The sequence below is a fragment of the Rhincodon typus genome, chromosome 12 (genome assembly GCF_021869965.1).
Source record: "Rhincodon typus isolate 14 chromosome 12, sRhiTyp1.1, whole genome shotgun sequence".
Lineage (NCBI taxonomy): Eukaryota > Metazoa > Chordata > Chondrichthyes > Orectolobiformes > Rhincodontidae > Rhincodon > Rhincodon typus.
This window is the reverse complement of record NC_063343.1, coordinates 27,526,827-27,551,826: the sequence shown is the minus strand read 5'-3', so window position 1 is coordinate 27,551,826 and position 25,000 is coordinate 27,526,827. Positions and strand designations below refer to the sequence as shown.

Sequence of the window (25,000 nt, the reverse complement as noted above, 5' to 3'; positions counted from 1 at the left end):
GATCTTGGGATGCTTGCTTTTTGTGACTCATTCGACAGCTCCCAAATCCCTCCATTCCATAGTTTACTGCAGTCATTTTCTATTTAAATAATATTGAATTTCTTTGCATTTCCTGTCAAAGTGCATAACTTCACACTTTCCTATATTCCATCTGCCAAGTGTTTGCCCACTTGCTTAACCTCTATATCTCTCTGCAGACTGTCATCCTCGCCAATCCTTTTCCCACCTATATTTTGTCTGCAAACTTTACTGTAGTGCATTCACTTTCTTCATGCAAATCATTAATACATATCGTAAATAATTGTAGTGCTAGCACTGATCTTTGCACCCCATTGTGCCAAACCTGTCTTCTCAGGGATCACTGGCCCCAGAACATTAAGTCTGCTTTCTTTCCACAGATGCTGCCAGACCTGAGCTTTTCCAGCAAATGTTTTTCTAATTTCCAGTATCTTCAGTTCTTTGGCTTTACTGACCAAAGTTCCTTCCTCATTCTAAATACTGAATTTGGCTTCATTGCTTCCTCTGCCAATCTGGTAATCCTGATCTACATGAAGATTAAAGTCACCCATGATGAATGCACTGCCTTCGTTACACGTACTCATGATCTCCTGTTTTATTCTGTCCCCTTCTATAGCTGCTGTTAGGGGCCCATAGACTACTACTAGTGTTTTTTCCTTTTCCTTTTTATTTCTTAGCTCCGCCCGCATGGATTCTACATTTTTCCATTCGAAGATCATTTGATGTCCCTTTTTTTTTTGGACCTTATTTACTGCTGATTATCTAAATTTATATACGCTCCCTTCCTGTTTAACTCTGGTCGTCTTTATCCAAATAGCTGCCCTGTAATTTTGTATTCTCTTGCTTTTGTAAGCCTACATTTTCCCTCTCCCAAATCTTCCCTTGTTGGTTTAAAGCCTGCATCAGCTATTTGATCCTCAGAACACTAGAACTGTCTGCTGGGGCAAGTGAAGCTGATTCTACCAGTGCCCCTTGAACTGAAATCCGTTCCACCCACTCCAATCTTCGAGCATTTAACTCCCTGACTTTACTTATGTTAGTTTGTCTGTGGCTGAAACAGTAATCCAGAACTGATTACCTTGGAGGTTCTAAAAGCCCCTTTTCCATTCCTACTATTGTCATTGGTACCAATGTGGATAATAACTACTGGAACTTTTTTCCCTCCATCTCCAGCCCTGAGATAATACCCTTAGGTTGGCCCTGGACAGGCAGCACAGCTTTCAGGAGCCATACTTGGGGCTGCTGAGAACAGTATCTATCCCCCCAATTGTACTGTCTTTCACCACAATTACAATCCTATTTTCCCCCTCCATTTGACTCCCTGGACTAAGGTTCCGGTGGACACATGCTACCTGTAGTCCCCACTCTTGTCTGCACAGCTTGCAAGAACTTTAAATTTGGACAATTGCAGCACCTGAGGCTCCTCAATTTTAACCGCTGGGGTCCTCATTTCTGTCTTGCGTGCTGTCCCTGATCACACACCAATTTTAACTTGTTCTCTGATGTGACTACTCTCAGGAGCAAAGTGTCTAGGTAATTTCCCCTTCGCTGATGTGTCGTAATGTCTGCAGCTCAGACTCCCAATCCTGAACTCTGATCAAAAGTTCCTTGAGCTGCAGAAGCTTGGATGTTTTTGTTCTGAATCACGCTCATATCCAGCAGCTTCCACGCGTTGCGATAGCAACCCGTCACCAGTCCTTCCATCACTATTGTATTTGATTTAACTTACAGATGTATTACTCAAGATTCCCTGCTCTTTACACCTCACATAACCGAGAGAAGCATAATTAGGCCATTTGGCCCACCGAGTGTCTCTCTGCCATTCATTCGTGGCTGGTATGTTTTGCCTTCTCCCCGTAATGCTTGACCCCCTTAAGACTCTAACATTAACTCTGGTTTACTCAGCACAGGTGCTGACACACCTGCCAACTTTTGCCAGCAATTTGTTTGTGCTCCAATACATTGGATTAGCTTCCATACCTGAGTATGTTTAAATGATTTGGTGAGATTTATCAGCAAAGTGTTAGTTCATCTTTGAAAATTAAGATACTTAATGTTTTGTTGTTTATCATTGATTTATGGCCAGAGTGGAAATATTCAAATGACGAAAAATAATGAAATAAACATGAGTAGGTAGATAATTATCCATTGTCCACAAAATACCACAGGTGTGTCTCTCTCAGCAGGGAACAATTGGTTACACAAATCTGAGAGGTATCTTTCGGCGTCAAGCACGGAACAGGGAGGAGACGAGTCCCAGCTCTGCCTCAGCCAGAACAAGAATTGAACCTGCGCTGTTAGTGTTTATTGTGGACCATGTACTAAACTACTGACTGACTGGGTTAGCCAGACATGAAATAAGCATTTGAAATGTATTCTTTAAATCAATTTTTTTTTTGGAAATTGATCTCTCCTCTAGAGCCAGAGAAACCTGTTTAAAGTTGCTGAGGTTTGCAATTATCCATCAATCCTGAAACATGGTGAATGACTGCCTATTTGACCTAATTGACGGTTTGGGACTAGATTAGATAAACTGGTTTCCTAGTTGAAAAATGGGTCCTCATTTTTGCTCTCCAGTTCAAATTGAAGAGTTAAATGCTCACCCACAGAGGCATCCTATAAGCAGAGACCCCTCCAGTTGAGGTAGGGAGTCTGCTGGTTCTGTGCTACATAAATAAGCAAAAGTCATAAATGGATGATCGTAAAAAGAGGGAAAAGCTATCTGAAGTTATGGAAATAATAAAAGTAAAAGGTTTTGGGAAGGAGTCAAGTTAAACATTGCGATTTAAGCAAGTACTGAACTTACTTTTGGATTGAGGGCAAAGGTAAATAACAAGACAGTTTAGGGGAGGAAATAACAGTTACTTGTATCGTGAGTAAGATTTGTAGATCAACAAGCTTCCAAACATTTTGTGAGACTGTCATAAGCTTTTATAAGTTTTTAACCTTTTTCAAAAATTGTGTAATGTTGCTCAAATACCTGTACTACATTTGAGGAAACTGTTCTATCTTCATTAGAACTGTGGTCAAGACCACATAAAGTAGTTAAGGTTACTATGTGTGGTGTGATAACACTACGACTTTGAGATTTATTTTGCCCTCCTTTTAAATGAAAGGTTGAGGGGGATGTTTGGATCAGTCTGCTCCAAAGCCAATAAAGTGAACAGCTTGTGAGGCCTTGGTATTTTTAAAAAGTTGGAACAATAGGAGCAGCTTGAATGAGTGCATTCAAGCTCCCACCGAACCAGAATTTTTGTTTAATTTTAGCCCTCCGTAGTTGCTGGGATCTTGAAGCTGGATGTGAAAGCTGTTTTTCCTCCCTCCATTACAGCCAGAAGTTACCCTAGCTGTTCAAGATGGTAGTGGCATAGGGCTCCTGTGCCAGAGCTCATCTGTTTTTTTGTTTTTTAAAAACTTTTATATTTTAAAAAAAAAAGACTTTCCAACTTAGTTGGATTAAATTGGTTGGGAATGGAGGTGATATCAGGGCATGGACTGGGGGCCATTGCGGGGAGGCGAATCCTGTTTGAACTGGAAGCGAGTCCTTGGACTAGAGCCCAGCATGAGGAGGCAAGTTCCCGTCGAATGTGGGCGAGGGTCCACAAAACTGGAGGCTGTTGTGAGGAGGCAAGGTCCCTTTTCCAGACTGGAGGCGAGGCTTTGAGCTTCAAAGCCTGGCGCAGACTGGGGTGAAAGAACTGTAAATTGCGTATCTTTTTTTCCTTTTACCTTTGTATTCCTGTGCTAGACTATTTATTTTCCTCTATTTTATACCAAATACGTAAGTATATGTACCTAAGATGGCACTTAAGTGATAACTTAAACTTCTCGTGCTCATTCGAGTATGTGACAATAAAGCTAATTCAAATGCTAATTGTTCTAAAAGCTGAGGTTCTCTTGCTAGAATTGCATGTGAGACAATCTGTTTTACTGAATTTGCCTCTGCCAAGGGTATGTTAATAGGGTATAACTATATTGGAACAGTTCCTATTTTGTAGTTAAATAATCTATTATTCTGTTAAGTTTTCCAATAGAGTTAAGGTACTCCAATTTCTTTCTTTTGTTGCCTTTCCACGCGAGTGCATGAATAAAGTGTGTTTTTCATTTTAAGACAAGTAGTTTGCTGGAATGTGATGCCTAGCACTTGCCTTTAAAATAAGAAAAAGTTAGCCTAGACCCATCTTCATATTTTGAGGGTTTTGGTTTGGTCTAGTCTGTGCAAAATCTCTTTTAGAACTTGGGTCTCCAATCATTTTGCATTTCATCTTTTAACGTTCTAGTTAATTGTCCTTCAGCTGTTAGAATGTTCTAATTTAGAGTTCTTAGTCTGGGGTTTGGATCTGGTGAGGAAATTGGTTTCTTAATTCACTGAAGTAATTTGCATTCATACCAATCATCAGAGGCCTTTTCCTGCCTGTCATGGATGTTGTAACAAAGTATAAAAGATGGGATTTTTTAAAAGTTCATTTGTGGAATGTGGGTGTTGATGCCTAGATGAGCACTTATTGTCTATCCTTAGCTGCCCTTGAAGGTGACTGTGATCTGCCTTAATGAATCACTGCAACACTATGGTGTTGGTATAGTTGCAATACTGTTAAGCAGCGAGATCCAGGTGCAGAAAACTGAAGGAGTGCCAACATGATTTCAAGCCAGGATGGTGAGTGGCTTGGAAAGGAATGTGCAGGTCAAGATGTTGCCATGATCCTACTGCCCTTGTCTTTCTGGATGGTGGTTATGGGTTTGGAAGATGTTGGTTTGGGAAATTTGATTTTCTGTAATTAATGTTGTAGATGCTACACTGCTGCTACTGAGTGGTGGAGGGAGTGAATGGCACCACATGAACAAACGATCAAGCAGACTACTTTGTCCTGAATGGTTTTTTTGGAGATGCACTCATCCAGGCAAATGGAGTATTCTGTCAAACTCCTGATTTCTACCTTTATAGATGATGGACAGCCATTATTAAATTAGTCAGGAAACCAGTTAGTTGCATTATTCCTAGCCACTCGCCTGCTCTTGTAGCCATAGTATTTGTGGCTTTTCCAGTTGAGATTCTGGTCAGTAGTAACACCCAGAATATTGGCAGAGATGGATTTAGTAATGCCTTTGAATGTCAAGAGCGGGATGGTTAGATTCTTGTTGGAGGTAGCCATTGCCTGACACTTGTACAGCACAAATGTTACTTAGCACTTGGCGGCCCACACCTGGATATTATTGTCTAATCTTGCTGTATTGAATGTGGACATCTTCTGTACCTGAAGTTGTGAATGGTGTTGAACGTGATACAAACCTCAACAAACATCCCACTTTGGACCTTATGATGGAGGGAAGGTCACTGAGCTAAAGTTGGTTGGGCTAAGAACAGCACTCCAGTCCTGCAAAGATGTCCCGCAGCTGAGATGACCCTGTTCTTCAACAACTACAAACATCTTTCCTTGTGCTAGGTACCACTCCAGCCAGCTGTTTTCCTCCCACTTTCTTTTGAATGGAAGTAAATAAATGGAAACTAATCTCTAGAGGAAGGAAATGGAATACCATTTTATGCGATAGCAAAGTATCACTGAAACTGAAAGGAAAATCTACAAGACTATGTACTGGCAGAGAGACTTGGGCAACCTTATGACAAGGAACAATAATGGGATACAAATGAGATGTAGATGCTGAAATAGATGGAGGAACAACAAAGGACAAAATCAGTAACCATCATGTTAGAGGGCAGTACTCCAAGCATGGATCAATTTGCTTCAAACAACTCCATATTGTCCAGAAATATCAATTATGAAGATGTCCAACCAGAAAAGGTTGTGGATCTTGAATTTTAAAAGCTGCTCCCCTAAATGCTTTCCCTCAGTTTGCTGCTGATTGGTTTAGCAACTGAACTTTGCTTCCCCATTATGCCTACTGTAGCTATGTATAATTAGGAGTATGTGGTTAACAGGACTCCATGAAAATTTGAGTTAACTTGAATTTAACAAACCAGAAATTAAAGTTCTTTGAACCTGGTGCTATGTAAAATTACATTTTTCAACTGTTTCCGTTTTACATGAAAATAGTTGTCATCTGTCACCATTGCCTGCAGTTTGGCACCACAGCATCTTTCCATCTGTTCTTGGGCCTTTCTATTGCTTTTTTGACAGTCCCATCACCACTACTCACTTCACCATATTTCCTTTTCTCCTCATAATGTTTCAATTCCTTTTTGGGTACTTTCTTTGAAGTACCCATAATCTTTTGATGCCATGACAGGGCTTAAGCCTTCTCTATTTGTATTGGCAAATGGGATATTTGAATGTGCACACAGTAAACTTAAGATAATTCAGCAATGTTTTCCACAATCATTCCTCCTTAAACTAAGGCTACAACTTGCAAGGTTTGAAATTCCTAAACACCACAGTATTTAAATTGGTATAGGATAACAGGCATTGGTTAGAAAGTTTTTTCCAAAATAGCTAATCAAATTAGTGGAAAAAAATTGCAAGGAATGTATTATCTTCAACTCTTCCTAGCTGCAATTAACTGAGTGAGTATTTCATTGATTAGGTTTAAACCTATTTGCTTCCCTTTGCAGGCTCCTCCTGACTCCTCCCCCACCTCTTCCCATGCCGGCGCTCCAGCTCACTTGGTAAACTCTCATTCCCACTGACCTGGACAGAACAGACTGGCTGATTATATCAGCCACTTTGACTGTAAAATTATCTAGTTCGTCCACATTACTCCGCTGTGTAATTTGTGGTATATCTCTTCTGTAAGTTTGGAAGGTGAGTGATGACTAAAGATCAAATTGGAGGCATGTAATTCTTTTTATTATAATACTTTTATTTGCAAGATTGGAAATCATTGCATGAGTAATTGATGGATTGAAATCCCTTGTGCAAAACTTTTTTCATTTATATCAATATGATTAAGTCCTGCAGATCTTGATGCACCTTATTTTACAGCAGAGATTTTAAATTACCAAGTATTAATAGGAAAAAGATAACATGGTCAGAATGTTGTAAGTGAATTAACAAGTGTATTTTCAATACCTGGGATGAATGCACATCAGCTGTTAGTTGCTGGTAATGGAATGTTTTATCCTATGATCTGAAATTACAAGATATGGTTTCTAACTCTTCAGTTCTAAAATGTGAGATTCATAATTTCTGAATATAAAATATGAATTGAGTAACTGGAGATAATACAGTAGTGTGTTAAACTTGAAATTTTACAATTAATAGACTGCGGTATAGTTCTTTGGAGTTCCTGGATTCTGGAGGAGTACCAAATGATTGGAAAACTGCTAATGTGATACCCCTATTCAAAAAGAGGAGGCAACCAAAAGCGGATAACTATAGGCTTATTAGCCTAACAGCTCGTGTTGGAAAAATGTCAATCAATTACTGAAGTAATAGCAGCACACTTGGAAAATCATAATCTTATCAAGCAGTCAGCATAGCTTCATGAAAGGAAAATAGTGTCTGACAAATTGAGTTTCTTGGAAGAGGAGAACCAGTAGATGTATTGTTTGACAAGATACCTCCAAAAGACTGTCAAAAGAGCCCACTGTTTTGGAGGTTGTATATTGGTGTGCATAGAGAATTGGCTCATGAACAGGAAACAACAGGGAGTGCAGGTAAGAGCTTTTTTCAGATTGGTGATCTGTGACCAATGGGGTTCCACAGGGATCAGTGCTGGCACTGCAACTGTTTACAATATGTTAATGACTTCTTAAAAGGAAGAGAATTACTGCAGCCAAATTTTAAGATGACAAATAAATCGAAAAGTAAGTTGCAAGCAGTTTAGAAATGACTTTTGGTCTCTATAAGGAAGAATGTAAGTATGTTGGAGGTGGTTCAGCAAAGGTTTTCTAGATTGATACCATTAATGAAAGGGTTACCTTTTTAGGAAAAGTTGGTGAGATTGACTCATTTCCACTGGAGGTTAGAAAAACTATGGATGATTTGATTTATCTATAAAATCACAAATGGTCTTGTCAAAGTAGATGTAGAAAGGATGTTATTACTACTGGATCCATTTCAAATTAGGGAGCATGGTTTTAAAATTGGCGTTCACCCATGTAGGACTGAAGAATTTGAGGGATCTTTAATGTTGGAAGTCATGTTGCCCCTTAAGGCAAGTGAAAGTAATAAATATTTTTTAAGGCTGAGATCCTTTAGGTAAGGGGATAAAAGTTTATTGGGGTGGGATGGAAATATGAAATTCAAAACGTAAACTGATGAGCCATGGTCTTAATGAATGGTGGGGCAAGCTTGAAGGGCTAAATAGTCAATTTTTGCTCCTTATTTGTATGTGGAATAAATGAAAGCATGGATTTGTTGAAGGCAAATCTAATTATCATCTTTTGAAGTAATGGAGCAGTGTGATTAGGGTACTATTTGTTTATAAGCATTTCAGTTATTAAAATCATACAATAGCACATATTAGCAGCAAATCTCATCAGTGTGATTAGAGGCAATGACAGAATGGACATGAAATTGGCTAAAGAACAAAGATGTTTGGGTGTGCAAGACAATTTCAGTCATCAGGTTGCCCAAAAACCAGAAAAGGTTGCGAGGATGAGAGTAACAGATGTCAGGAAGATAGGCAGATGTGTGACAGATCCAACTACAGAATTGTGAAGTATGGTGTCTTTTTTTTATATAGGAAGCTTGAGGGAAGTGTTATAAACTAAATGGTATGAATTTTAAGAGTGCAGGAACAATGATACCAGCTGTACATAGACAAATTTGAAGATGTCATGGTGAGAAGACTGTTGTAAAGCCCAGATGGATGCTATTTGGCCCCTTTGTTATTTGCACTGGCTTTTTGAAGAGCAATCTAGTTTGTTGGTCTGTCTGTTCCAATATCTCTGCAATTATGCTTCAAATATTTGTCCTCTTTTTTTTTGCTTTTGAAAGCTGTTATTGAACATGTATCTGACACCATTGGGCTAATCAGTCATCACATAAAGGTTTCCTTATCTCTGGATCTTCAGCCAGTTGCCTTTAAATCTGTGCTATCTAGTTATCAGCACTCAACCATTTCAAATGATTTTTCTTCACCGTTGTAACTACCTCTGCCAAATCTTCTCCTTTACTGCAAGGAGACCAATCCAACTTCTCTAGTCTATCCAGGTGTAATTGCTTATCACTTGAACCATTGTAGTAAAACTGTAATCTTTCCAAAGTTGTCTTTTCTTTCCTAAAGTTTGGTGCCTCTACAAAACCAAGGATCCCATATGTGCATATTATTGACTGATTTGCTAAACTATCCTCTTAAAGATGTGCACAAAACTCATGTGTTCTCGCCCTCTTTCAAACACAGTTGCACAATTTAGCCCGTCACTTCATTCTTCTGAGCAAATTGTATCATTTTAATTTCCTGTGAATTTCACCTGTCGTCTGGTGCCCATTCCACTAGTCTGTCTATCTTGAAGTCTTTTGCCATTTGATTTACTGTTTGCTACATTTCCAATTTGTATCTGCAAATTTCAATGTTATTCTGTTGGAGTTGAAATTTTAAGCTGGAGTATCATAAATAATGTGGGATCCTTGGCTTTATAAAGTGAAATGCAGAGTACAAAAACCAGATGTTTTATTCACATTTGGATATGTACTTAACAAATGATTTCAATGCTTTAGCGATGGTGTTGAGGAAATTTGAGAAGACTGGGAATGTGGAAACACCCAGGTGTAGGGGCAGCAGTGGACCTTTTTGAGCCGGTTGAATCTGCTTGCCCTTCCATTAGGTAATAGCTGATAATCCACAACATTTCTCCTCTCCTGCTTCTTCCCACCTCCAGATTCCGTAACCGTTTAAAATCTGTCTATTTCAGCCTTCAATATACTCAAGCATAATACTACAAGTCCCATTTATCTGCACTTGGTCTATAGCCTGCTATGCCCTGGCAGTTCAAGTGCTCATCCAGATGCTTAAATGTTGAGTACCTGCCTCCACCACCCCCTCGGTCAGTATTTCAGTTTGTTCTTTCAAAGCATCAATACAAGCATTATTAGAGAAGCAACAGGAATGTAAACAGCCTACTAAGCACAGTCTGCCAGTCTCGTACAGATATGATGCAGTACCAATGTGCTAAAGGATTTTGGTACTAATGCTTCAAGAGTCAAGTAGCTCCAGAGAGGCCAGTATCCTGTCACCAAGTCATCCATTATTTACACATGGAGAGGCCTTGATGCTGATCCAGCTCTAAATGGCTTTCTTCTGTGCTGCATTAGGTTGATTTATAAATGGCACAGTTCCTGAAGAGAAGGTTACTGAATTTCCCATACGTGTATTGTCCAGAGGTAGTAAGAACTGCCGATGCTGGAGTCATAAGTGTGGAGCTGGAGGAGCACAGCAGGCCAGGACATGTATTGTCCATATGTTTTTAGTGGTGAATTCCAAGTCATAATTTATTTATGGAAGGGCATATGACTCAACAGAAGCGCCTCTTGTATCATCTTCATAGTGATTTGTAATGAGGTCAGCCAGGTGGACCTCATACAATAAGTTTCCTGATTGGAGTTGTTAATCTGGTCCAATTGGTGAGCTCTGGCTGACAGATAACAGGTGTATCTGACATCCTGTTCACTCTGGGAGTGGATCAGTGTCAAGGACTCCCTATGTGTAAATAAAAGGTGACTTGGTGATGGGATATCTGCCTCTGTGGAATTGCTTCAACCTCTTGAAGCATTGATGCCAAAATTCTTTAGCATGTTGATCCTGCATCATATCAGTAAGAGACTGTATTTTGCCAGCTGCTTGCCTTTCTGTTCCTTCTCGAATGCTGCAATATTTTAGAAATCTGAGTTTGTTTAATTTCCTCTGAAATTGAATGCTTCTGAAAGTGCACAGCTTCTTTCTTAATATTGCACTTAATAATCAGCCCAAATTATATATTGATGTTTGCAGCGATGGTTAAGTCTACACACTTTAGGCTCCAATCAGTCATGTGAGCATATGGGAGAGGGGAGGTTCCGGTGATAAAAGACCCCGAGGTTCTGTTTTTCCTTTTTCCAGACACATGAGCTGTGTTTGCAAATGACTTTACAGATTTTGGCTATACAACTCCATTTGCCTTACCTACCTTTTTCTTTAGACTCGAGAGATTTGTAGCAGAAAGATGCTACTTTATGGTTTTGATTTTCTGATGGCAGCAAACTTCTGATCAATTAATGTTACTTGCTTTTTGCTAAATTTGCCTTTACTTGCACATAACCTGTTACCTTTTGCAGGATACTATAAAGGTTTTTTGCAGTCGACTTGTACAGCAACAATAAAGACCAAATGTTAGTTTTGCATGGATTGCTTACGATTTGGGGAAGAAATTCCATAATTGGAAACTATCCCCACCCAAACCATTCATCAAACCTTTACAATGCAGGGCATTTTGAATGATCCAAATGGAATTCCATCTTCATGTATTGCTGCCAAAAACATCAACTCATGATCATTTAGCTTTTGCGCATTGAATATTGCCAGACATAAATTGTTTACATGCCTACATAAATGTGCACTTTAAAAACCATGCTTGTTTCAGTTTTTTTCTCTGCTGACCTGCTTGTCTATTGTGTGGGAAAACATTTGACTGGTTCTAAAGAACTATTTTCATAAGAGAACTTGACTTTACCTAAGGACAATAATGTTACTTGTTAATGAGTGGTGATGTACATTGAGTCCTTTAAAGATATTAACATTTGGATGCTCCAAGCTACTTTAGTGTTATAAATTCAGTTGTTTTTTCTGCCCTTCTCCCCATTGTCAATGTAAGGTTACTTGACATGTTTTGGGATAGTTCATCTCTATTCAGGAGAAGAATACCTAACCTCAGACAGTCAAAGAAATCTAACTTTTTTGTTTTGTAAAATAAAGAGTTGCAATTGGTATAGAAACCGGCATCATTCTCAAAGCACAAAAGGTTAAGGGGTGATTTATTTGGGGTTTCTTTGATTTTATTAAGAGATTGTTATAGAGCAAATGAGAAGAAACCTGTATGGTTTGGAAACCATATTACTGGTTATAATTTGCAAGAAGAACCAGAGGAGAGATGAATGATGTTTATTCTTTGTGCAGTGGTATGGTGATCTGGGATGCACTGTGTGAGAGGATAGAGAAGTTGATTCAATAACGAGAATTAAATCTATATTTGGAAAGAAAAAACAAGTGCTACTGGGTAAAAGCAAGAGTGGGATTAATTGATTTTTTTTTTTCAAAGCACAATGGACTGAATGACTTTGACTTTCTGTGCAATATCCATTGCTAAAAATATCTGGGTATTTGGTGTTTGACCTTTGACTTTTAATGCTTGATTTGTGGATTAAATGCAAGAATTGGAGTCCACATATAAATTTAGTACATCTTAAACAATTAGCAATTAATGATATTGTCTTGCAAGTATAGAAGCTCAACATGGAGAAAGGATTAATCAGCTTATTTCTCAAAGCCAATAACCATCTCATCTCATAGGTTATTGCTTCACACAATCCTTTAACAGTCCAAATGATTCCACCATTTTAATACCCTGTTTATCTCTGACACAAATGACAATTGTCAGATAAACTCCGCTTCAATCACAGGATATTAGAAAATGTATTTTTGTAAAATACTGCTTAACAGGTTTCTAGGCACTGAATTCTACATCTTTGACACTTTGTTTCCTTCCTGCTATTTCAGGATGGTTTGTGTCATGGTGGTCAAATTCCATATTAAGCATAACCAAGGTGCCCTAATCTCTCCTCATTGTGTCTATCACATTTACTGCCCTAGGTGTAGAAGGTAAGAGATTCTTTGATTCTCTAGTTCCTTTTCTCAGCTGAGTTTTTCACTTCTGCCTTCTCCCAAAGCCTAGGAGCCAGTTTCCAAGGGCCACAACTGTCAGTAATTGTCTCCCAGATGTTAGCATCAGTGTCTGCCATCCTTGTATCCAGTTTGAAGCTGACCTTGTAATGGACATATGGGACACAAGAAGTCATGACTGTTATGGACCAGACTAAACCCGTCAAAATATAAAAAGATAGTCTAGACCCTAATGTATCCTTATTTTAAAGGTAAGTGTAGGGTTTTGCATTCCAGATGCAATTTAACCGGTCAAACTACCAGATTTGAAGCAAAACACACTTTATTCACATACTATAGTTAAAACCCAACAAAAGAGAGAAGAAATTGGAATAACAACTCAATTCGAAAATTTAACAGAATAATAAATTATTAACTACTACTAATTAACTGTTCCAATATAGTAACATCCCATAAACACCCTTGGCAAAGGAATGATCAGAAAAATAGATTTTCATAGGCAATTCTCCATTCCAGCAGGAAAAACAAAACTCTGTAGCAGGGAGAGATGTACTACAGCTTCCAAACCCTGCTGAGACCCCAGTAACTGCTGAAAACTAAAACTAAAAATCCAGGTTCTGTGGGAGTTTAACCCCACCCATTCAGGCTACTTCTATTGTTCCAACATTTAAACAAAAAAACAATGGGCTTGTTACTTTTGTCTTAAAACCCCTCAAATGAAAAATAGAAAGAAATACATTCCTTAAAGCCATAGTATTGTCACATGTTTCAATGGCCAGTCCACTGCCCAGAAAGTGTACGGCTATGAACCATCTGATGAATGTAGCTGAGCCAGCACAGATGATGGCTTAGCAATGAGCACATGTTGATGAAATCATCGTGTTTTAGAACCTCTATTGGTGACCTTGCCCTGCCAAACGATGCTAATCGTACAGTTGACACTATGCGTCCAGGTCTCACCACAAGAGAATTGCTGTGATGACATGGGTAGGTTTATATTTTGTTCTCAGACAGCTGTTCTACGCTCCTTATTCAGCTGGACATGATTGCTGTGGATTTTTCAATTCATTGCCGTTCATATTTCATTCATTGCTAGTTTTTACAGGAGGCCTTTTATTTCAAAGTGAATGCTAACTTTAAGTTTCAAAATTGTGCAGAAGAAATGCATGAGTGAATTTAGGCAATTGCTGGTTGTACCATTGGCAGACAGTGAAGCATATTCTTTTAAAAATGAATTATTTCTGAATTTTGGATAATCTCTATGCAGTACAGAAGGAATCCTGGCTGCAGAATATGGTGCTTAGAGGGACAATAGTTTGTCATGAAGGGAGAACATCTGTGTCACATTTATCACCACGATTAATTCTGATATAAATATGCAAGTTTCCCAGAGGTAATAAGGCAGTATTCACTAAAGGCTGTCATCCTGGGAACAAATGATTAGGGTGGAGTGACATTCTGTTTGTGGCACAATGGGTAGTTTTCATATAAGGAATTGTTTACTTGCAATATACTACAAATGACCATTGCATTTCTTTTTAAGATATAAATTGTTTCCAATCTCTTGCTCTCCTCCTAAAATTTTTGATTAAAGCTGAGATGTAGATTCTGAAACAGTAAGAGACTGGACTGTTTAAATGGTCTTGTTTAGCCTTAGCGAATCTGGCATGCTTCTAATGGACATGTGAAAGCTCCAACCTTAAAAGTACCTTTTTAGAAGCATCACTTTTCCTGTAGATCAATATAAAAACAACTTGTGATGGAAGGTTACTCTAATTTGGGCATCAATGAACAGCTTGAGATAAGTGTGGAGTTGGAGGAACACAGCAGGCCAGGCTGCATCAGAGGAGCAGAAAAGCTAATGTTTCAGGTTGGGACCCTTGAGTATATTCTGAAAGTTTTAGGGAGGGAGCAAGAGATTGGAAACAATTTATTTCTTAAAGAAATTTTCTGAAGAAGGGTCCCGACCCAAAACGTCAGCTTTCCTGTTCCTCTTGCCTGGCCTGCTGTGTTCCTCCAGCTCCACACTTTATCTCTGACTCCAGCATTTGCAGTTCTTGCTATCTCAATGATCCTGTTTTCACCTGATGAGCGCTCCTCAAAACTGGTCAACAAAGTGGCACTTGTGGGAGTAGCTTAGTCATCACACATTTGGTTTGACATATTCTGGACTTTATGGTTTGTGCAAACCACTCTATAATAGTTATAGGAAGAATATTTTGCTTTAAATTGTCTTGAACGTTCAACCAAATTGCAAACTTCCATTATAGGTTGAAGCCATAAATGCACAGCTTTAGGAAACCTATGTAGGTCCAGGATAAATAACCTTAGATGCAGTTAAAATCTGCTCACCTTGTAACTTTGAGTTGGCATGTATGAAGGTGTTACTAATTTGTATTTTATCTTACGTAACATGTTGGACCTGGTTGGCAGAGCATATTAGTTGAATTTGTAAACTCAAATTTTCAAGGCCAAAAATACCAAAACATTCCCCTGTCTTCAATATTTGTACAAGTTAATACATGGCTAAAATATTAAACTGTCATATAGTCAGTTTATTTTGCGGATTTGTATAGTAATTGATCTTGATTTGTCTACTTGGCAACAACATTAAATGATCACAAACACTGCAAAATGCATGGCAAATGGTTTTTTAAAAATCTGACCAGAATAAAATCCTCTATTTTGACATTGCCCCAGTACCCAGTTATAAAATGTCAGTTATCATATACTTCACACCATTTTAACGTGAAGCAATATGCCACAATTAAGTAATTGAGCTGACAGGTAGACTGTTCTTTGGAAATTTCTTTTTCTCAATATTTCTTTGTTTAAGCCTGTCCTTATTTTCTCTGAACCTAATCAACATTGGCAAGGTATTCGATGACTGACATGGGGCATCACAATTGAGCCAAATAACATTTATATAACATTATACAACCGTTCAGGAGGTAAATTTGGAATTTATAACAAATAATCTGTGAATAATGCTGGCGTGCCTTTAAAAATTTGGTTGTGTACAACTATTTTATTTTGGGTGTTTTAAATTGCAGAAAATGATTGAGTTGTAAGCAGTGAATGTAATGTTTCAGATTTGTACTAAACCATTACTGGAGAACATTGTCAAGCCCAACCTTAAATCTCTGAGGCCACTTGAGTAAAACTCTTCCACTCAGGAAGTGACTAATGCCGGCAGTATATGTCTGAACATCTCACTGCTTGAGGAGTTACTTTTGCAGGGTAATGATTTGTCACCTTACTACATGATGGCAGAAGCCATGAATATTTACACTAAAGACTGAGGTTGTGTAACTTTTTTGGAAACATCATTCTTAACAATCTGAGTCTGTAACAAAAACAGCTTTAAATGTAGAGGGACAATTAAAAATACAACATTTATTCAAGAGGCCTGAAAGAATGTAGATTTTTAATCATTTGAAGACTTTTGAGTGTACAATAAGACACATGATAGGTATTATCAAAGAACATTCCTTGACCCCAGATTTTGGCATGAGGATTGCAGACACTGTGTCTGTAATTCCCATATTTGGATGTACTGGAAAGGGGAAGTCATTCATAGCCCAGTGTTGCCTGATGCATTAATTACTCATCATGTGGTTAATTAGAAATCCCAATGTGGCAAATTGCACTTGATTAATTTTGTCAAATGGACATATACCTTGAAAATATCTTGGTATTCATTCAAACGTTATAGATATGTAACATGTACAGTTACCAACACAATGGTAAGACAATGTAAGGAGCAAGTGTTTTTGTAGTGGTTTTTACTTATGGAACTGTTTATTTAAAATGTTCATAAGTACATCTTGATTCTAAATTTTTTATTGAGTTTAAATTCCACCCCCTGTCATGGCAGGATTCAAACCCAGTGATGACCATTGGGCCATTGGCTTTCCTTAAAGAGCTATTGAGGGACTTTCTCCCAATGGTGCATATTAGCTGAAATGATGTCACAGTGGTTTATTGGTTAATTTTACCTGCAATGCTGACAAATGTTTTATTTTCTAAGAGCTCCTTATTAGAGCAGCCAGTATCTTAGTCTTAAAATCTCATTGCTACTATTCAGAGGTGCTGTGTTGTCTTGCATTGGAGTACCTTTTGTGATGTGATAGATTATTTATCTATATTTTAATATTTAAATTTGAGTCATGGGCTTTGGTACTTGCCAGAAGCTTTTGAGTTTGCCTTTTGCAGAAGGCTTGGCTGAAGCAAGATATCTAAGGCAGTTGATTCTGAAGAAGGAAAATGGTTTAGAATCATTTAAGGCATAAGCTGAACCACGCCCCCTGCCCACAACCCTACACTCCGCGCACACACCCCCACCAGCCTCAGCCCCATGGTACATTCTCTTTCACCTCTTAGTCAAAATTATAATTCTCTACCACTCACGATTTGATCACTGAAATATCTTCATTCCTTTCCTCACTCTGCATTGAATGGGTGATTTCAGCTGTTGTCTTAGTTTAACACACGCACTCTCTCTCAGACTTCCACACTGCCTATGTTTTTTATTCACTAGTTGCTTTTTTTATTCACATGGCATTGCTCATGGCCAATATTTATTGCCCATCCCTAGTTGTACCTTTATAAGGTGGTGGTGAGCTACCTCCTTGAATTGAGGTAGTCTATGAACTGTAGGTAGACCCACAATGCCCTTAAAGAATTCCGGGATTTTACCCAGCATCAGTGAAGGAACAGATTTATATTTCAAAGTCAGGATGGTGAGTGGCTTGGAGGTGATGTTTCTATGCATCTGTTGCATTTGTCCTTTTAAATGGAAGTGATGGGGGATTTTGAAGGCGCTATCGAAGGATCTTTGAATTTCTGCAGTGCATCTTGTAGATAGTAGCAGTGGTGTACAAGGAGTGGATGTTCTGCTTTGTCCTAAATATGATGTGGAGGTGCTGTTTTTGGACTGGGGTGGACAAGACCAGAAATCACGCAACACCAGGTTATAGTCCAACAGGTTTATTCGGAGCTCCAAAAGCTTCTGTTTTCAAATAAACCTGTTGGATTATAACCTGGTGTTGTGTGATTTCTGACTTTGTCCTAGCTGGCATCAAGCGTCTTGTGTTGTTGGAGCTGCACTCATTCAGGCAAGTGGGGAGTATTCCATCCTGACTGCTGCCTTGTAGATGGTGGACAGGCATTGAGGAGCCAAGGCAAGTTCCTTGCTCCAGTATTCCTACCTTTGACCTGCTCTCGTAGCCACTGTATTTATATGGTGTGTCCCCCGGTCTACTCTGGTGTTGATAATGGGGACTCAGTGATGGTAACGCCATTGAATATCAAGGGACAGTGGCTAGATTGGCTCATTGAAGATGGTCTTTGTGTGGTGTAAATATTACTTGCCACTTGTCAGTTCAAGCTGGATATTAAGATCTTGTTGCACTTGAACATGGACTGTTTCAGTATCTGCGAGATGAATGATTGTTTACCAATAGTGTTTACTGTTTATACATTCTCCATTTTGATCTTATGATGGAGGGAAGGTCATTGAAGCAGCTGAAGATGATTGGGCCTCGGACACTACCCTAAGGAACTATGCAAATATCATGCAACTCAGATGACTGACCTGCAACAACCACAACCATCTTCCTTTTTGTGCCAGGTATGGCTTTAACCAAAGGAAAGTTTGCCCTGATTCCAGTTTTGCTGAGGCTCCTTGGTATCACAATGTCAAATGCAGCCTTGATGTCGAAGGCTGTTACGTTTCACCTCACCATCCTAAATCTCTCCTTCCACATAAAATCCTCGATCCATATTCCTGGCTGCCTACATATGGTCTTGATAGAGCAATATGATCAAGAAACAAATGGCAACTCTGACCACTTTTAACACTTTCTACCCCATCTCCTTTACTAACCATGCTTTAGGCCTGCCCCAATTGGAAAAAAAAAACCACTGCTCAACTGGAACACCACCACCTGCAAGATCTTTCTAAGTCACATGACTGCACAGCCATTTGGAATGTGCACTCATGCTAATCAGCTTGCAGACCCACTAACTTCTCCTTCTGGAGTTTATAAAGCACACAGACCTTGCAGGTCCACAGCAGTGGCAGCAAAACTGAGAGGGAATGTAGCCGAGACTCCATGGTCAAAATCCCAAGCTTCTAAGCTTTGGTCCTCAGATTGTCACAACGTTGTTACAGCAGCTATTCTCTCAACTGCACCCTCTAAGTCCAAGGCATTCAGACTTAAAAATATATGGCAGATAACTAGTTTACTCATCCATTGCCAGATCTATCTGGGCCATTTAAAATACTGCCAAAAAATGCAAATTGGTTCATTTTGGAATGCAAAATAAGCTTCAGATACTTTTCTATAATGTAAACTGCAGTAAAATAGAGCCACTTCCAAGAGTAAATATGTAAAGATCTTGTTAATCTTTCTGACAGAGCCACATCAGCAGCTTCTCAGCTGCCACATTTCTCCGCCCCTCAAACTCTCAGACTTCCTTTTAAAGCTTGTTCCACATAAGCCATTTTTAGAACCAGACCCAGGTGAGGGTCACCAAGTGACTACAGTTCCAAATAGGATATCTTAAATTGTTAAACTCATGAGCAAGAAGGGATAAAGTGGCCCTCTTCTCTCTTCACCCACCACAAGGTTAATTTATGAAGTATCCCCTCTCTTGTAACCTTGCTGATCAAAAGAATTTGTTTTAAAAGGTATCAATTTAACCAGGTTTTGAGTTAACAAATAGTTCACTAATTGCTAAATGGCAAATAACAGTATTTACAGATTAGAGATGAGAAGAATTCTAAGAAACAATTTTAAAAAAACATGGCGGAATATCCATGGATTGTTCATGAAGAGTAGATAATAGAACATTAATAGTTGAACAGTTGACTTCAGGGTTCTTGGCTTTGTGTTAGAGTTCTGTTTTCTTTTGACTGGCTTGTGGTCTTCAGCACTTAGCTGCAATAACATACCCTAGCCATTCTGTTTTTTAAAAACCATGACTTTCTTAGCGTGCTATCACTCAAACCCAGGTTAGTACACAATCCTTCAACTCCTCTGAAAGAAGACCCAAAACATCTCAAACAGACTGCTGTCTTTTCTCCCATAATGTTTATAGCAGTAAATCACAGGAGATCACAGCTCAGTTCGTAGTGCATTTCATCGCTTTCAATTGATCCCTGTACTTTCATTCCAGGGTCGTCTTCCAGTCTGCTTCTGAACTTAGTCAAAGAATAACTGCAGATTTATCTTCTTTAAAAAGAATAATTAGTGTTTCAGTATAAAATGGAATCATGATTCATTGTCATGACAGCTCTGAACTTGAGCCTTTCTCTAATTTCCCTCCTTTTGACTTGTCTTGCCTGATCTCATGAGACCCACTTTCTGCTGCCTCAACCTTCATCCCATTGAACTGCTGGCCACCTAACCTACCTTCCTGTCCTCTGGTGAGTGTTACCGCTAACAGCTTTGTCTCCAAGTGTTATTCCTTTCACCTTTTAAATCTGTCATCATTTTTTATCTCAAAATCAGCCTTGATCCAACCAAATTAAAGGCCCCATCTCTAACTTTCCTCTCTTCAAAGTCCCTGGACACACTAATGCCACTCATGCATGCAAAGCACCATATTTGAATTCTTCTGAACAGGTTTTCATCCCTGTTATAATACTAAAACTATTTTTTGCCAACCATAAATGTCATCCTGTGTAACTGAGAGTCTTGATCATCCTTCTCTTTGTTTGCAGCCTTTGACTCGATACCCCACTCACTGTTGCAAGTCTGCATGGAACCCGTCTCTCCTGGATTCTGTTCTTATCTATCTAATTGTATCCAGTATGTCACTTGCACTGCCTTCTCTTTCCCCTGCTTCATTGCTTCCCATGGCTTCCAATGATTAGTCTTGGAGCACTCCTATTTCTCATTTGTCTTCTGTCCAGCATTATTCGGAAGTGTAGCATTTCTTGTGATCTATGCAGTTCACATACAGCTATACTTTATAACCTTATTTGTCTTCTCTATCTCTACTGATTATGTGACTACTTCAACAACAGTACTGGATGAGCAGAAATTTTGATTGCGTCTTACAAAAACTGGAACTATTGCTTTTGAATTCTACCCACACTTTTTTTCTTTCTAACCGTCAGCTCATCTCCCTTGAAAGCAGTCAGATGACAGCAAGTTTTCAGATTGATCCTGAGTTGTGCTCCCAAATCATACCATCGCTGTAACCACCTATTGCCATTTCAGCACTGCCCTACTTTTCCCCCCTTGTTAGCTCTTCTGTTGAAACACACGTTTATACTTGGAATACTCAGATTTAGAGATATTAAAACATGCTTCTGGCTGATCCCCCACCATCTGTCAACTCAAGGTCATTCAAAACACTGCTGCCTGTGTTTTAACACTCTGTCCCATTTGCCTATCACCCTTGCCTTTCTGAATTGTATTAGCTCCTGGTCAAATGACATCTTAACTTTAAGATTCTCATCCTTTGTTTTCAGATTCCTTTATGGCCTTGCCACTCCCTATTGCAATCTCCTTTTCTACAACCCAGATTTTAACTGCTCCACTATCTGTGATTCTGCCTCCAGCTTTTTGAATTTAATTATGGGGTATTGTTGGTCTAACAACTAGGCACACTTCTAGTTGTCCCTGAGAAGGTGGTAGTCAGCTGCTGCCTTGAACTACTGCAATCCATTTGATGGAGGGACATCCACATTGTCATGAGGGAGGTAGTTCCTGGATTTTAACCCATCGATATTGAAGAGGAACATTGAATATATTCAAAGTTAAGATGGCAAGTGGCTTGGAGGGAAACTTGTAGGTGGTAGTGTTTCTAACTGTTCCATTGCCCTTCTAGATGGTTGGTGGTAGTGGGTTTGGAAAGTGCTGACTAGTGAGCCTTGGGGTTTCCTGCAGAGCAGCTTGTAAATGGTGTACACTGCTGCTACAGAGTGCCTCTGCCACCACCGGAAATGTTTGTGGTGACAATCAAGTCGGCTGCTTTGACCTGGATGACATTAAGCTACTTGTGACGTTGGAGCTGTGCTCATCCAGGAAACTGGGGAATGTTCTATCGCACTCCTGACTTCTACCTTGTTGATGGAGGACAGGCTTTGCTGCAGTGTTCCTAGCTTCTGACCAGCTCTTGTAGCCACAGCATTTATAGAGCTAGTCTAGTTCAATTTCTGGTCAATGGTTACCCCCAGGATATTGATGGTAGGGAAGTCAGACATGGTTATGCCATTGAATGTCAAGGGCTGGTGGTTAGATTCTCTCTTGCTGGAGATGGTCATTGCCTGGCAATTTGTGTGGAATCAATGTGACTCACCAAGTGTCAGCCCAGGCCTGAATATTGTCCAGATCTTGCTGCAATTTGGATATGGATTGCATCAGTATTTGAGAAGTTACAAATGGTGTTGAACATTGTACAATAATCAGCAAACATCCCTACTTCTGATCTCATGAAAGGATGGTCAATGATGAAACAGATGAAGACTGTTTGGCCGAGGTCACTACCCTGAGGAGCTCTTACAGAATGTCCTGGAACTGAGATGACTGACCTCCAACAACCACAATTCTGTTTCTTTGTGCCAGGTGTGACTGTTGCCCTGCCCTAAGGTCTGGGATTTGCTCCTTGTATGTCCCCATCTACTTTGCTTTTCTACTTCTAAGACACTTGTCAAAACATATAGTCAAGCCTGATGGCATAATTTTATAAGGCTCGTGGAGTGCTTTAGAAAGGTTTTTTCCTTTTAAGATGTCATACAAATAAACTTAGTATACCAAGTTTCAGAGAACCTACCACCAAGAGATTTGTATTTAGCCACTAATGGGAACTGTGCAACGTATCAATTTTAATATTTTCAGGAGCATTATGAAGCTGTTTAAAATTTAATGTTACTCTGCGCATTCCTTTATTTACAGAATGAATTGGCCTGATTTTGAAATTACTGTTGTTCCTCTAAATTTTTCAGATGCTATGGAGCCACTGATGTCAACAGTGTGTACATTAGAGATTAAATGGTTATAACCCTCAGTTCATGTTATCCTGTGACTAAATTTTGGGCAGAAACAATAATATATCTGCATGCAGTAATGTTCAAATAGGAAAATACAGTGGCCAGTAAGTTTAGTTTGGATGATTGGTAAACAACCCTTCCTCCAATTTATATTGTTCTCTGACTAGTTTACTGCATTACATGGATCATTCTGGATTGCCATGAGGATGCACAGTTTAAAGGGAGCATTCCAATTAACAAGGTTTATAATGGATCGCGAAGAGGAATGAAACAAATTGAAGTTCTCAATTAAAAACCTAAGCCACCGCAGGAATATAGACTATGGTGAGATAGGGTAACAAAGGCACAACAGTTTGGGTGGGGCATGGGATGGCAAGCCTAGTGAAATAAGAGTTGCATGTAAGGAGAATGGTGATATTGCCCAAGAATGAAGTTCCTGACAATGTGTTATTGATGTCAGTGCATTTCTAGAGCAAAATAGAAAATACACAAATGTTTCAAAGTATTTCACAAGGCCATTATCAAACAAAAGTTGACACAAAGCCATGATGATCAGGCAGATAGCCAGCTGCAGTTCTTCTATGAGAGACAGTAGGAACTGCTGATGCTGGAGTCTGAGATAACAAGGTGTAGAGCTGGATGAACACAGCAGGCCAGGCAGCATCAGAGGAGCAGGAAAGCTGTCGTTTCAGGTCTGGACACTTTCAGATAACACCTCGTTATCCGAAGTTCTTCTATGATTTTGATTGCAGCACCAAAGGTGCTGAAGACCAGAATTGAACAAATGCAGGTATCTCAGAAGTACAGGTGAAAGATTATACAGTTAGGGAGGGGCATAGCTGTGGAGTGATTTGCAAACAAAGATGAGAATATTCAGGTTGTGGTAGTGTTTAACCAGGAGCCAATGTAGGTTAGAGGGCACAGGGTGAGAAGTTACTTAGTGCTTTAGATTTCAACAGTTTAGTTTGTTCCACCCTCCACAAACTTGTGACATGGGAGGCTGCCCAGGCAGGTATGGAAATAATCAAACACAATAATAACTGAGGTAAAGGTGAAAATTTTGAACAGCAATCAAGCTGACGGCCAGTGCTGGTCGATTTTGATGAAGCCTTTGTTGTCGGAAGCTTAGGTTGTAGTTAAATATAACAGCAAGATTTCAAACAATCTAGTTCAGGCTCAGGAAGAATGATGGCACCGTTAACTTGGGAACAGCTTATGACAGGGACCAAAGATGATTTCATTCTTCCTCGTTTAATAGGAAATTTCTGCTCATCCAGTACTGAATGTCAAAAGCATTCTGATGTAGAAATAACTGAGATTTGGCGGTGTGGTTAACCATGTCTAGTAAAAATTCATAAGACTATGGTTGAAATGGAAGATAATAGAGTTGAAGATTGTGGGTCTACTGGCAATCTTCATGCTGTCAGCATTTGGGAGAGGTTAGTGGGACAAGGAGATTGACAAGATTAATCAGTATTGGGTGTTCCAATTTGCACGATCATGAGTTATATAGGGTATTTGTTCATGGTGAGGCAATGATTAGTGTCTCAATGGACCCTTAAGAGAATGTTGAAAGAAAAACAATGAAAAATCAGCTTTCCCAATAAAAACACAATACTTAAGGTGCTGGAAATCTGAAACAGAATGCTGGAAAAATTCAACAGAGATGGCAACTTCTGTGGAGAGGAAAAACTGATGTAACATTTTGAGTCTGGTATGACTTCAGAACTTGAGTTATACTGGATTAAATATTGATTTTGTTTCTGTCTCCACAAATGCTGCCAGTTTACCCACGTGGATAATTTAGTGCAAATAACAGTAATGGTATAGCTAGGGATTTGGAATTGCAAAGTATATTGAGCGGTAAGTAGGTGGAGAGAAAGATGAAATGCAGTATGTAGTAAACTAAACTATGTGGGGAACAGAAAGAAACTATTGTGAACTATGGACTGGCAGTTTTTAAATTGATTAACACACCCGAGCAAGGTTCAGTTAGTATACCTCAATAATCTTTAGTTTCAAGGATTGCAGAATATGATTTGCAAAGTTTGTAGTTTATTCATTCATTCGTAAAACAGTAATTGCATTGCCCAACAACATGATGTATTAAATTACAATTAACTGCTAGATTGAAATTGTCTGTCTGCTGTTCTGAGTGCGCTGGTTCTCTGCAACAAAGTCAAGCTGCTGTTTATATACGTC

The 25,000-nt window shown here is 39.1% G+C and overlaps 1 protein-coding gene across 1 annotated transcript in view; it reads right to left on the bottom strand.

Annotated features, from left to right (window-relative positions):
• The window catches only part of LOC109915258 (rho guanine nucleotide exchange factor 37-like), a 256,581-nt gene that overhangs the window by 187,165 nt on the left and 44,416 nt on the right, over positions 1-25,000 (bottom strand). The gene's annotated exons all lie outside the window — the stretch shown is intronic.